The sequence below is a fragment of the Dendroctonus ponderosae genome, unplaced genomic scaffold (genome assembly GCF_020466585.1).
Source record: "Dendroctonus ponderosae isolate FM_Combo_2020 unplaced genomic scaffold, Dpon_F_20191213v2 Dpon_F_20191213_4, whole genome shotgun sequence".
NCBI classification, from domain to species: Eukaryota; Metazoa; Arthropoda; class Insecta; order Coleoptera; family Curculionidae; genus Dendroctonus; species Dendroctonus ponderosae.
The window spans coordinates 3,405,171-3,417,586 of NW_026018611.1; the positions used below are offsets into that span (position 1 = coordinate 3,405,171).

General features: G+C 35.1%; 1 protein-coding gene across 3 annotated transcripts in view; it reads left to right on the top strand.

The window, feature by feature from the left end:
- Positions 1–825: 825 nt before the first annotated feature.
- The window catches only part of LOC109546830, a 320,780-nt gene continuing 309,189 nt past the window's right edge, over positions 826–12,416 (top strand). For 2 of the 3 annotated variants that reach the window (XR_002172816.2, XM_019917963.2), the window contains exon 1: positions 826–1,267. The gene's annotated coding sequence lies outside the window, so the exon portion shown is untranslated. Of the gene's footprint in view, positions 1,268–3,188; positions 3,401–12,416 lie in introns of those variants that run through there. The other variant, XM_019917964.2, reaches the window with a different exon arrangement.

Genomic DNA, 12,416 nt, shown 5'->3' on the forward strand with positions numbered 1-12,416 from the left:
CACTAATACCATGCAATTAAACCCATTTAAATGTTTCGTGCAAATTTCTCTTGATCTTTCAAAGGAACTTCGTGTCAACTACTAGGTGAAGAAAGTATGCATCTACCATTCTATACACTTTTCTTACCAGAAAACCGTTGTTTAACGAGAATTATATTATTTTTTCTTCAATTGAAAATCAACCAAGATCTTAAGGCTTTTTAAAGAAAATAGGGCGGTTGCTATGTAATCACGTGATATTCGCAGACGACATAGTCCTTATAAGTGCAAACGTTACTGAACCAATCAACTAGGCCTTAAAATGAGTTTAGAAAAGTCGAAGATATGGAGCCAACCAAATCCACAAATTATAAAAAATATTCCAGTGGCGACTGGGGTAACAAAAAAAAAGTGTCGCAAGACCCCAAAACCGATGGTTGGACGACATTTAAAAGAAAGTGGACTGCCACAGGCTGGAGGAAGAAGGAAAGGAAAAAGAGGACAGTCGATTAGAGCCGACTAAAACACTTAATAAAATGTGTGTACACAAACGAAGCACTTTGAATGATCCTTGCATATGTAACTTACATAAAAAACGTTAAAGTGCGTATGTAACTTTTCATAGGGAAAATAGTGTGGCAATCAAACAGTGCAATTTTTTGCATGTAACGGATTCATCATCGGCTAATTGTACAATACCCGCGTTATGAAATGTGGACAATTGACCCTTGAATTTGAAACTGCTCAAAAATACAAAAAAACTCCATTTCAAGGCACGTCGTAGCTCAATTCGAACTGTACGGCGCACAGCCGATCGCGTTCAGGGCCTCCGATCTCGTGTACATCGTAGCGGTACATTCAAACAACGCTCAGTTCGTATTTGTCGTTCGTGTGTAGTGTGTTTCAACGTTATTCCGTTTTTCCATCACGCCGGTTCAAACATGTTTAGCTGAACAATCGAAAATTTCCAGCCCTGAACTAATTAAAAAACTGAACAAATTTGATTCTGTCCATTGTTGTGGTTGGTTTCGGATTTCGTTTACTATGTGCGAGTGTTTTTCGAGTAACTATAGCTTGGCGTGTTGAATTTTTGGCCCATTTCTGCTGTTTGGTTACGTTTCAGTCACTTTGCCGGCTGCTGAGGATTGTGTAGATGAGTGACTTTAGTGTAAGCCAAAGATATTGTTGATTCAAACAACTGCTGATAGTGTTTAACAGTGAAGTGTGACTAGTGCCAATCTATTGGATTCATTTTCTGCAACGTTTCGACGTTGATTTATTGCAAACGGTGCGTATAATAATGTGCTTGTAAATTTAACTTTCATATATCGTTAGTAGACGATTGTCTAAACGCAAATGGGGATAGAAAACAGGTTTTTTCGGATTTCCTACACTTAAATCCTCGCCATAATAACCCCATGTTTTCATGTAGGTATGGGTACCTAAGAACCTAATTGCTGTTTTGGCGTACTCACCACGATTATTTCAGTGGAAACCACACATTTCACCCTTTTAAACTCAATTTCTGCACAAAATACACTAATTTGTACCTACTTTCACTTGTTGAAGTTCCAAAAATGACAAAAGGTTTGACTAATCAACTGTCAGAATTTCAATTAAAGTTGTTCGTGTTGTCAAACGTCCCTTTGCTTTTGAAATAAACCGAGATTGCGTCAGTTTTGGACGGGTCTGGATCTCCTTTTACTTAGTGTTTTTTGCAAAGCCGCCATTGTAAAATCGAGGAAATAAAACACTAATTATATAGAGAGGTGTCAAATAATTTTAACAGTGTTTACTAACCAAATATCCCAGCCATTTTTCCTTCACACCTTTTTAATCATTATTATAAATCATCACTTGATTCACTCCACAAACATTTTCAGTAAAATCACACTTTTTTTCAGTCAATCTGTCTAAGTCTAATGAACAAAACACGTCGTTTGTCATCACTTTGACATCAATACAGTGAATGTTAAGTTTTGCTTTTTTATTTGTGTTCTCTTGGTTTGGTTGCTTAAGTTTCTGCCTATTTAGTTTTAGATGGTTGGAACTAGTAAACTAAATATATTTTTCCTGAAAATTGTTTTAAATAATCTATCTAAGAATTTGCTTCATTATTTTATTGTCATCAAGTAGGTACTTATTATAATAAATTATTTTTTAGTTTTTTTGGAAGTTTAGTTAAGTTTTCATATAAAGCACACATTTTCTGCTAATTCCACTTGTTCGAGTAACAAAAATGTCAAATAGTGGCTTATCAGGTGTCACAAATTGCGACAAGGAAACATCAATTACGATGACAGGTGTCAAATTTTCTTAGCAGTATTTTATTTATGCAGAGTTACGCTTTGTTCGAATCAAACTGTCAAATGACAAATGATGAAAACCATGATTTCTATTAAAAGTTGTACACTAAGTTTATTGTTTTGCTTTTTTCATTCGATTCCTCCTGCCTACTTAGTTGAATCATCAACAGGCTGTCTCTAATTAGTGTTGATTTGAAAGTGTTTACCTAAATATGACATTTGTGGACAACTCTGTCAGAGCCTCTGCAAACCGTAACTAGCAAATATATAGTATGGAACAGGCAAATCGAATATACAGAGTGTAATATTTAAGTTTTTAACCATTTTCTTACTGTTAATTCTACGACTAGAAATTTGATGATTTTTGATCCGAATGCGATTAATGAAATTACATTTTGCAACGTAATAGTGCTTGCCGTAAATTTTATCAGGTTTAAGTGACAGTAGAACTTTGATATACTCTGGCAAAGGAATTCTTTGGCATACATAATTATTTAAAAATTCATCAATTTATCTAGGTTTTTATATTTTAAGGATATTTTAGTTGTAGTTTAGTACACAAATAAAACACCAAAAGTTTTTCCAAATTCTTTTGTTATTATTGTGTCGAGAATAAATAAGTTCAGCAAAAAATTAGCACATTTTTTGACTGAATTGTTTCTGAAACAGTTCTCAAATTATGTTTTAATACTGTTTCGCTGGCGAACCTGATAGATATGCGGTTATAAATTTGAATAAAGGTAGTTAACCAATACTAAGCAAAACAAAAAAAAATTAGAGAAATTAACCCAAATTCCTGCAAAATATGCATACGAAAAAAATTCAAAACGGAGCAGAATATAGATTTGGCAAATTCGCAATATTTTTTGAACTTTAACGTCCTGCGTATGACAGATAGCGTGGACGTCATGACGTCTCTTGACGTTTTTTGGGAAAGTAGTGAATTTCAATGAGTGAAAAGTGATCGAAAACTGCATTTCGAGAAGTACCATTAAAAGATGTTAGTAAAAGGATGGTCTATAAGATGAGCAAATTGTTGGCTTCAAGCACTAAGCCCCACTAGAAAATATTCAAAACTCTAATTAGGGAGGATTTGGCTTTCGTATTACTCTTATGTAAGTATATTAAATTTCTTATTCAAGTGAACCTGCCTAACAGAAAAGCAATGTAGCTTATTGATGGAAGGTCTGATCTAAAGTTACGGTAAAGTGGGTTTATTTACCATGAAAATAAATCAATTCAGGCATGCCGTGTCGAACAATTTCGCATTAAAAACATCCAAGCGGAAAGGGAGGTATTAAGCTACTGCGTACATACTTATTTCAGTATTCGGGCAAAAAACCGAGACATTTTATTCCTGATATACCTACATAGGTTAGTTATCAGACCATATGAATCATTGATAAGAAGTGTTTGTGAATTGTAAACAAACGCATTTACATGGGAGGTTTTCCAATGCCTGAACAATGAATCCAGTGTGACCCAGAAAGATAAGAGTTTATTGGGAATTTTATTAGACATCACCCTTTCTTTATTTAAACTTTGCTTCCAGTTTTTTCCTGCCAAGTGTTTGATGGATTCTGTGGGCTGAATTCGCTTTCAATGTGTTTTTTTAACTACTCAAACAATAATCTTAGTGTTTAAATTCATTTGTTACCATCCACCCAATTGCAATTTTATCATCATAATTAATTTCTAAATAACCTCGATGATAACTAATTAACAATGGCTTAGTGGAAGATTTGGAACTCGTTTTGTAGATTGGGCCGTTATAACAGCTGAAGATTGTAGCGTCAGTTACAATGAGCGACTTAAATTCCCGCTTAAATTGCGTTTTAATGTCGGCATTAAAGCCGCTTAGGCATATAAACAAAACGTGTTAATTACTTAAATTGGGTGGGTTCTCAGCCTTGGCTTAATCAATGCAGCATTTATTTATAGTTTTCTGTTGATGATTGTGCTGCTGACCTCTGGTCTCGGATTAACACATTCAATGTGTAAAATGTCTGAATAGTTTTGTGGTTTTTACCACAGTTTTTGCCACTATTTGATTCGGTCTATCAAGAATAACCGGTCGAGTTGTTGCACAACCGTTTTCAACTAATCGAGTAAGAAAGTCAATATCCAAGACCAAACTGTGAAATTGTTGTAATATGCGATTACCACATACCAACGATGTGTTGGATAAACATTACAGTCGGTCTAGCTCGATTTCCTGATGCACATTCAAATATTTGCACTTGTGTATTGTTAATAAACTAAGTAAATAGTTCGGCATGTGTGATGGACAAGTTTATTGGCCTCACTTTAAAACCATAGCTATTGCAGTAGGTAAATGCACGACACAGGAATTATGCTATTGTGAACTGTAGGAACTTGTCAAATAAACACTTTGTTTTCTGAAAATATCCATCGTCAATCCTAACGTAGTAAAATTTCTTATTTTGGGTGAGCTCCAGATTTAGCTCCGCGTTGACCAAATTTGATTGAAGATTGAGCATTTTCTCGTTTTTCATACAAACTTTAGAATGAGCTGTGAATGACCACATTCTTAAACCCTGACAAGTTTATTGTTCAAAATCGACCACTTCACTAAAAGATTTTCAGCGAGTTAAATTTTGTTTGAGCTCCAAACTGACATAATAATTCGGGGAGTTTGAGATTTATTTTTCGATGTCGAGTCATTGAACTTGCGAGATAAGTGTAGTTAATCCTTGCGCAGAAAATTAATTTCATAAACGTTTTGTATTTCAAACATGTTAAGCAAAGGCACTAAACTTAACACCGATCAAATTTCACTCGATTCTGAGCAGTTCCTGATTTTTCAGAACCGTCTGAGTGTATACGAATTAAGGACGGTAGTCGCTTACATATTAATTTTTAGAAAATTCTCTAGTTCAAACCAAATGGAGCGGATGTTTCATATTTTGAGCATGTAAGGTAAATACATTTAAGTCCATACTGACTAGATTTTACTGAAATTTTAGCATTCGCTGATTTTGGAGGGCCATCTGAGTATAAACTTGCGAAATAAGCGCTGTATGCACTTACTGACTCTAAAACAATCGCTCCAGTTAAATCAAACGGAATGGACGGTTTATATTTTGATCACGTCGGGTAAATGCATTAAGCTCCACACTGACCAAATTTAATTACGATACGAGCATTTTCTGATTTTTCAGAACCATTTGAGTATGAGCTTACGCAATAAGCACTGTAGACACTTGGGCGCTAATTTTTAGGAAATCGCTCAGCTCAAATCGAAAGTAAAAGACATTTCGGGGCTTTAAGTAAGCAAATGCTGCTATGTTTAATGGCAAATTTTTACTAAAATTTGAGTACCTTCTGATTTTTCGCAGCAATCTTAGTATGAACTTGTGCACTTATGCGAAATAAGCACTTACTAATATTTAGAAAATACCTCCGGTTAAACCAAACAGATTAGACTTTTCATGTTTTGAGCACGTAAAGCGTTAGACGCCACACTGACGAATTTTCACTAAGAACCGAACGTTTTCTGATTTTTCTGAGCCATATGAGAATGAGCTTACGAAGCAAGGGACATTTACAATTTTTTTTTTTGAAAAATTGCCCATTTTGAAGCGAAAGTAAAAGACCTAAAAGACCTCAAATTTTCAGAACGATAAGTTAATGCTAAGTAACACCAAATTTTACTAAAATTTCTGCGCTTTCTGATTTTTCAGATCCGTCTTGCCGGATTTGCCGGAAAATCGACACCATCAAACTAGACCTATTAGAGATTTCATATTTTTAGCAGTTAAAGTAAAGACCCTAGACTCTAAACTGACCAAATTTCAATAAAATCTCAGCACTTTCTGATTTTCCATAGCCGTTTGAATATGAACTTGCGAAATGAGCACAGTGAACTGCACACTTATTTTGAGAAAATCGACCACTTCAAACAAAAAGCGATAGAATCTTCATATTATGGGTCCTTCAAGCAAATGCTTTAGACTCTATACTCACTAAATTTTACCAAAATCCAATGATTTTCGGACGTTTCAAAGCCGTCTGAGTATGACGTGGCGAGATAAGCGCGGAAGACACCAGTTTTTTCGAAAATCCTCCACATTAAACCATAAATAACAGGAGCTTCATATTTTCAGAGCGTTTACTAAATGTATTGATATGAATACTCACCAAATTTCACTAAAATGTGATCATTTTCTGATTTTTCAGAGCGTTTTAGTGCGCTGTGGGTGCGATACAAAAAGAAATTACTCTGAAAATGAATGAAACGTGAAAATCATTATAAAATTAACATTCACTTTCTACATTTTTCAACGCAAATTCGTTTTTAAACAGAAAGATGCGAAATCTTCAAATTGTCTTAGAAAATGTCGATGCAAAAGCAGCTTCTTTGTAGAAACAAGTGCTGAAAAAAAGTTTTATAAATTTATAAATCAGTGAACAAAATAATTGAAGCCAAAAAGATGATACGTTCAGATATAAGAACCTCAAATAAATTAAATTGTGAATATCGAACGATTAAACGGGCATTTTTAAATTTTAAACCTGTGTTTTTAAGTATTCTATCTGTGACTAGTCGATTTAAGAGGCTGTACTTTGATTGCTGCTTAATGGGTCATCCCTGTTTTAGTGGAAATCACCCTTTGCGTTTTCTTTATTGAAGCTATTAAATCAATAACAGAACTAAGTGCTGCACGTAATATAATAATCTCAATTGAATAATAGGCGCATTAAAAGATTGATGCTGGACTCAATGGAAGTATTATGACTGCTTCAATAGTTCCTGAACAAGTTTGAGTCATTTCATCAACTACTCAACTCGTTTTTTTCCAGGAATTAAGAAATAACTCCGATATTTAAAACTTACAATATTGAAACACGAAGTAAAACATTTCTTACCAGATAGATAGACATTATAATCCACCTTGAAGCTACCTCCGCCGTAAAGCGTAGAATCCAATTAGCTTTATTAGTTTTCTTAATTGAAAAGTGGAGAACTAACTCGAAGAATATTATCTCGAATAATAAGACTTAATGATGCATGGTATCATTGGCGGAGAAATTGTACAAATTGAATGGGTTCGAATGTCTTATTTACACCATCTTTGTAGAATATTTTCGAGTAGTGCGTCGGGTTATTGGTTCAGATGAACTTAGCTCTCTTCCTAGCTAGAACGTTTTAAAAATTGCACTTTTAACGTCTTGTCTTAATTGATTTAGTTAGTTCCACGTATTGACTAGCAGGAATAAAATACAGTCAGATACAGCTGACCTAGCAAAAGTTTTCGAATAAAACCACACGATAAAACGCAGCAAAGTTCGCCCGAAAATATAAGCGGAGGTCTACATCTGACACTAATGGCATTCATTTACATTTTCTGAACTTTCGATGTCTGCTGAGATCACAAAAATGTGCATCTCTTATATAAATCTATTATTACATAGGGTAAGACGTACAATATATTTTCCATTTTCCGAATGTTTCCACCTTTTTCCTTTGTGTCTATTATGTATTCAGGCAACATCTTGTGATAGAGTGAAATGTTTCTTGAAATTCGCTAAAATATGTTTAAAGGGGTGCGTTGGGTTTGATATTTTTTATTGCTGTTTCTTCTCAAGTTTTCAGCTTATTGCGTTGTACATGTCGTCGTTTATCAGTTCTACATGGACGTTTTTTCCGCATATTGTTACATACTTTATATTCAACGTTGCAGAAATGGTTTATAGAACAGGACAGTTTAAGTGGCAGCTAGTAGGAATTCTGTATATGGCAAAAGAAGGAAATTTTAGTTTGATACGTTTTTTACACGAAGGAAACAATTTTTGTTCCATGCTTTTGAAGTAGTTTTCGAAATCTCAATTATAACCGCGCTGCGGAGACTTGAATTTAGATATTAAAAATAATTTTTCTGTCTTGTTCTTTTTTAAATTAAATAATTCCTGCAAAGGTGAATGATCAAATCTGCAATTCAGCTCTGAATCTCCAAGGGCGGAAATTCGTTTTGATGTGAACTAAAAAGCTTGGACTTTTTTATCTTCAGTCTTTTCGTAACTAATAATGCACAAAACTTAATAAATTCGCAAAAAAGTAAAGCAAAAATGACCCATTTTCATTCGAGAAGCACGTTTATGAAGAATATATTGGAATGTCCCAATTTCGTAAAAAAATTGTTGATACACTGCAAGAAATTTTTCAGACTCATTTCTCAAAAATGGCAAATTTTTGAGTGGTGAATCAAGTGCACCTTTTTGCGTATTTCTATCGATTCGTTTTGTTCATTGTTAGTTTAAAAACACTATCAAGACAAAGTTACTTCACATCAATCGCCATATTGAGGCATACATTTTTCCTGTAGAAAATCTCCATTTCTTTTTCCGCACCATTTGCAAATACCCTGTACAGTTCGGTTAATGTCCTTCTCAAATATGCTTTCTCAATTTTCCCTTGAACCCTGCTCAAATACATATTTGATTGTTCTTTGATGCGATTTTATCAACTGATGGAAGTTTTTTATTGCAACTTTTATGAGGACACTTATAGGAGTCAATTCGAGTTCTGGGTAATTGAACTTCCAGGGATCGTAAAGGTCATGACGCAAAACCGTTTTCTACTTGTGAATATTTAATGGTTAAGTAATAGCACGAAATATGAGTTTTCCATATTGGAATCGTTCGCATGAGGATTCGATTATCTGTTTCTTTAAATGGTTTTCTATTTGAATTTTTCCTAGTTGTTCTCTTAGTATTTATGTGTTTTTGGTGAACACGTTTTTTGTTCAGAACTATACGGTTTAAAGTCTAGAAAAATTAATCTGATTCCCGTGTTCCAGCTGTTTTGAGGGAAACTGATTAAAGTGTTCTTTAAGCGCGTTTTAAGATCCTTCATAAGAGCGATAAGGGAAGAAAAATTACAGAAATGTATCTTCTTATGACATTGAACAGCATGAAATTTGGCTCATCATTCTGTGATGTTGCGCAAGGACCTTTCTAAGGCCTTCGATTACGTGAATCACTGTTTATTGTGAGAAAAGTCATCGAATGAGCGATCTTCCTCGTGTTGGAGTGAGTCATGTGCAGAATAACGTGTATAGCAGGTGTTGAATGTAACAAAAGTGGAATTTTACGCAACTTCCACACGTAGAGTCTTTGAATTTACTTGAGTTGATTAAGGAATGGATTTTGCAGAAAATTAGCGATATAATCCATATACAAAGTGTCTCGGCTCAGGTGCTCTTTGCGTTTAATTAAAATTGAGGATAATCTTCAAGCCCAACAGAAGTAATGTGTCTGCTTCCTAAGTAAATTTACTTTATGGGCTTGAATAGTGGAATGTACTCTATCTCTCGGTTGGTAAGTTGTCCCATTAACTGAAGAAGCATTCTTCTTGTTCTTGGCTGAGAGGCAAACAAGAAATAGCGGCTTACACATTCTGCTCCTTTAATTCCTAGTCGTTGTCCGTCCAATTAAGGAAAAATTAAGATTCTTTGCCCAGTCACTACGTGGTTTTCATTCTTTGGCCTGTCTGTCGGTACTCTTCGGCTTTCAATTCTTCGCATCGATGGCCTCGAACCTTGCACCTGGTCCCCTTCAAAGCACTACGGCCTGGGCATTCCATAATCTCAATTATTATCGAGTTTTTTTTAATAAAATTTGCTGAAGGGTTTTGATCATTATTCTACAATATCTAAAGATTTTTCATATGTACTTAACTATGATCGGGGTAGATTTTGTCATTTACACTCGGTCAGGTTACAGGGCATAGTCCCTTCAGATTTCTTGCAATTCTTATTTTCATCCAGCCGCCTTTTTATGCATGTTCTTCGCCTGTGTACCTCCCGGTTATACACATCTCTTACTGGGATCGGGCAACACTAAAACGGCTTAGATTTATTGGATTTCCACGGTCGTGATTTATATTTTAAGCATGCAATTATTTCAGCTAAGGCGACCTTTTCGCCGATAGGGTTATTTATTACTGGCCGACCTGTCGGCTGAAAAAGAATTATTTAAATGTTATTTATGTAAATGATCTTTCCACGCTTTTCCTGTTTATCAACTGGACAGTTATGTGCAATGTGTATTGTTTAGTTTCCTTCCTTACAATTTGTTCAGTTTTGGCGTTGTTTAATTTTCGATTCAATTCGGGCAACTTTACGTGAAATTTGGGAATTTTTGCAAAGCCATTCACATTTAATAAGCGCCAATTAAAAATCTCGTTTCATTCAAACACGTTTAAAAATAATTGGTGTCTCAATGCATGGAGTCATTCACAAGGATTTTCGTTTGAAGTAACACGCGTAATTTGGGACTTTGGTGATTTGATCTTATGAAAAGTTGGCTGGAAAGCTTGTCCATGGCAATCTGAATTTCATCTCAAAGATGAGCCGGCAGAGGAACTTCAATACTTTGCGGTTTGTTTTAAGAAAAAACTTTCTGGGAATGTTTTACAAGCTTCTTCCACTGCATGCAGTGATTTGGAAATGTCTTTTCCATTGGGACGTCAAAAGAATAAAGTTGAAATATTAGGGTGGTTTCTTTTGACTACAACAAGGTAGCAATTTGTGGGTTCTTGAACGTAGTAACTGTGAAAGACGAGCCTTGAACTATTCTGGCACCATGCAACGGCACTATGGCAGGTGGTCTCGAAAAGACACAAAAGCAAACAATAACATTTTTATTTTTGTTCTTTTGCTAGTGCGTTATGGTCTAGTTTGTAGGATTCGTAGCGCGGTTCAGATGGTTTATTAACCCGGTTTTTCTCTGTTTAATTAACATATTCAAGTTGTTCAAATTGATTGTTAGGCATAATCAACGTTCACGCCAGCTCGACTTAACGAATGGCTGTTTTGATCTCAGTAATTCAACATATTCATCCTCACTTAACGATTAACCGGCTTGTCTGTAGGCGTCTATTTAATTATGAATTTTCACGGTCATAATGCTCAAGTCATTAGGACTGCATGAGGATTCTTCGAGTTTCTAACCACTAGACAAGCGTTTAAACAGTGTCTTTTAACGTTGAAATGAAATATTAATGAGCGTTTATGAGCATATTAATGCCATTGATCACATTGCAATACATCAGTAAAAGTAAAGCAACCTTGGAATGGTCGAAATCGATCAATTACTTCGAGGCAGGAATGTTTCATTCATAAATCCATCAGTACGTGGGTTCCATATAAGGACGACGGGTGCATTTACATCTTAACCTGGTTCCCGGGATCCAAACAAAGGAAGTAAACAAACAGAGAATCGAAAAATGCAATCGTGATGTCATCGAATATTTACACTCGGAGTATTGCATAATTATTACCAATCCGACCGGTTGGTAGAGGTTAAAGAATGACTGGGAATAGTTGGTTGATGCTGGTACGTTTCTAAGTGCAAGAATTTCAAGTTTATTCACTGAATGTTCTGTGTTTTTATCGCATTTTATGCAAGTATTTTTTGAGTTTGGGACTTTTTGTACAGGTTGTGCATTAGTCTGAAATAATCTGCTCAACAAAATGAACGTTACACAACTAAATTTGCCGTAATTTTTTAAGTGGACAAATTCCGATTGCTTCAAGCGATTTGTAATCTTTTTGGAGCGTTATTTAGCCGCATTTGTGTTTTGTTCGACAATGTTTTGGTAAAAATTAAGCACTTCAGATCATTTTTCTACGGGGCGGCAAATGAAACAATGCGCAAGGTTGGCATGCTTCTAGTAACTAGAATCTAGTTGGACACAAACGAGTTTTTTTGGATCTCAAGACCAAAAGTTTTTAAATAGAACGAAACGGTTTTTGTTTTTTGGCAATCATTTTTTTTACAATGCGGTCTCAAAAAGTCCACTTTTCGGCTTTGCAGCTATAACTTTTCTGCTCTTGGTCTGCTTTTGACGATCTAGAGCTCATGTTGATGCTAAATCGTCATAGACAAGCTAAGACAAAAATTCTATATACAGGGTTGCATGGAAATGGCTCCTCACATTAAAATTCCCTCAAAATCTGTGATACTGGAAGGATTTCAACTGGGAATTTTACTTTCAATTAGGATTTTGGAGATCGTTTTGTGCTGCCTGCTAAGTTTTAGCTAGCTTCAACATGGCCTTAGATTTTGCCAATCGGTTCAAAAGAAAAAAAATATCACTGCAATATC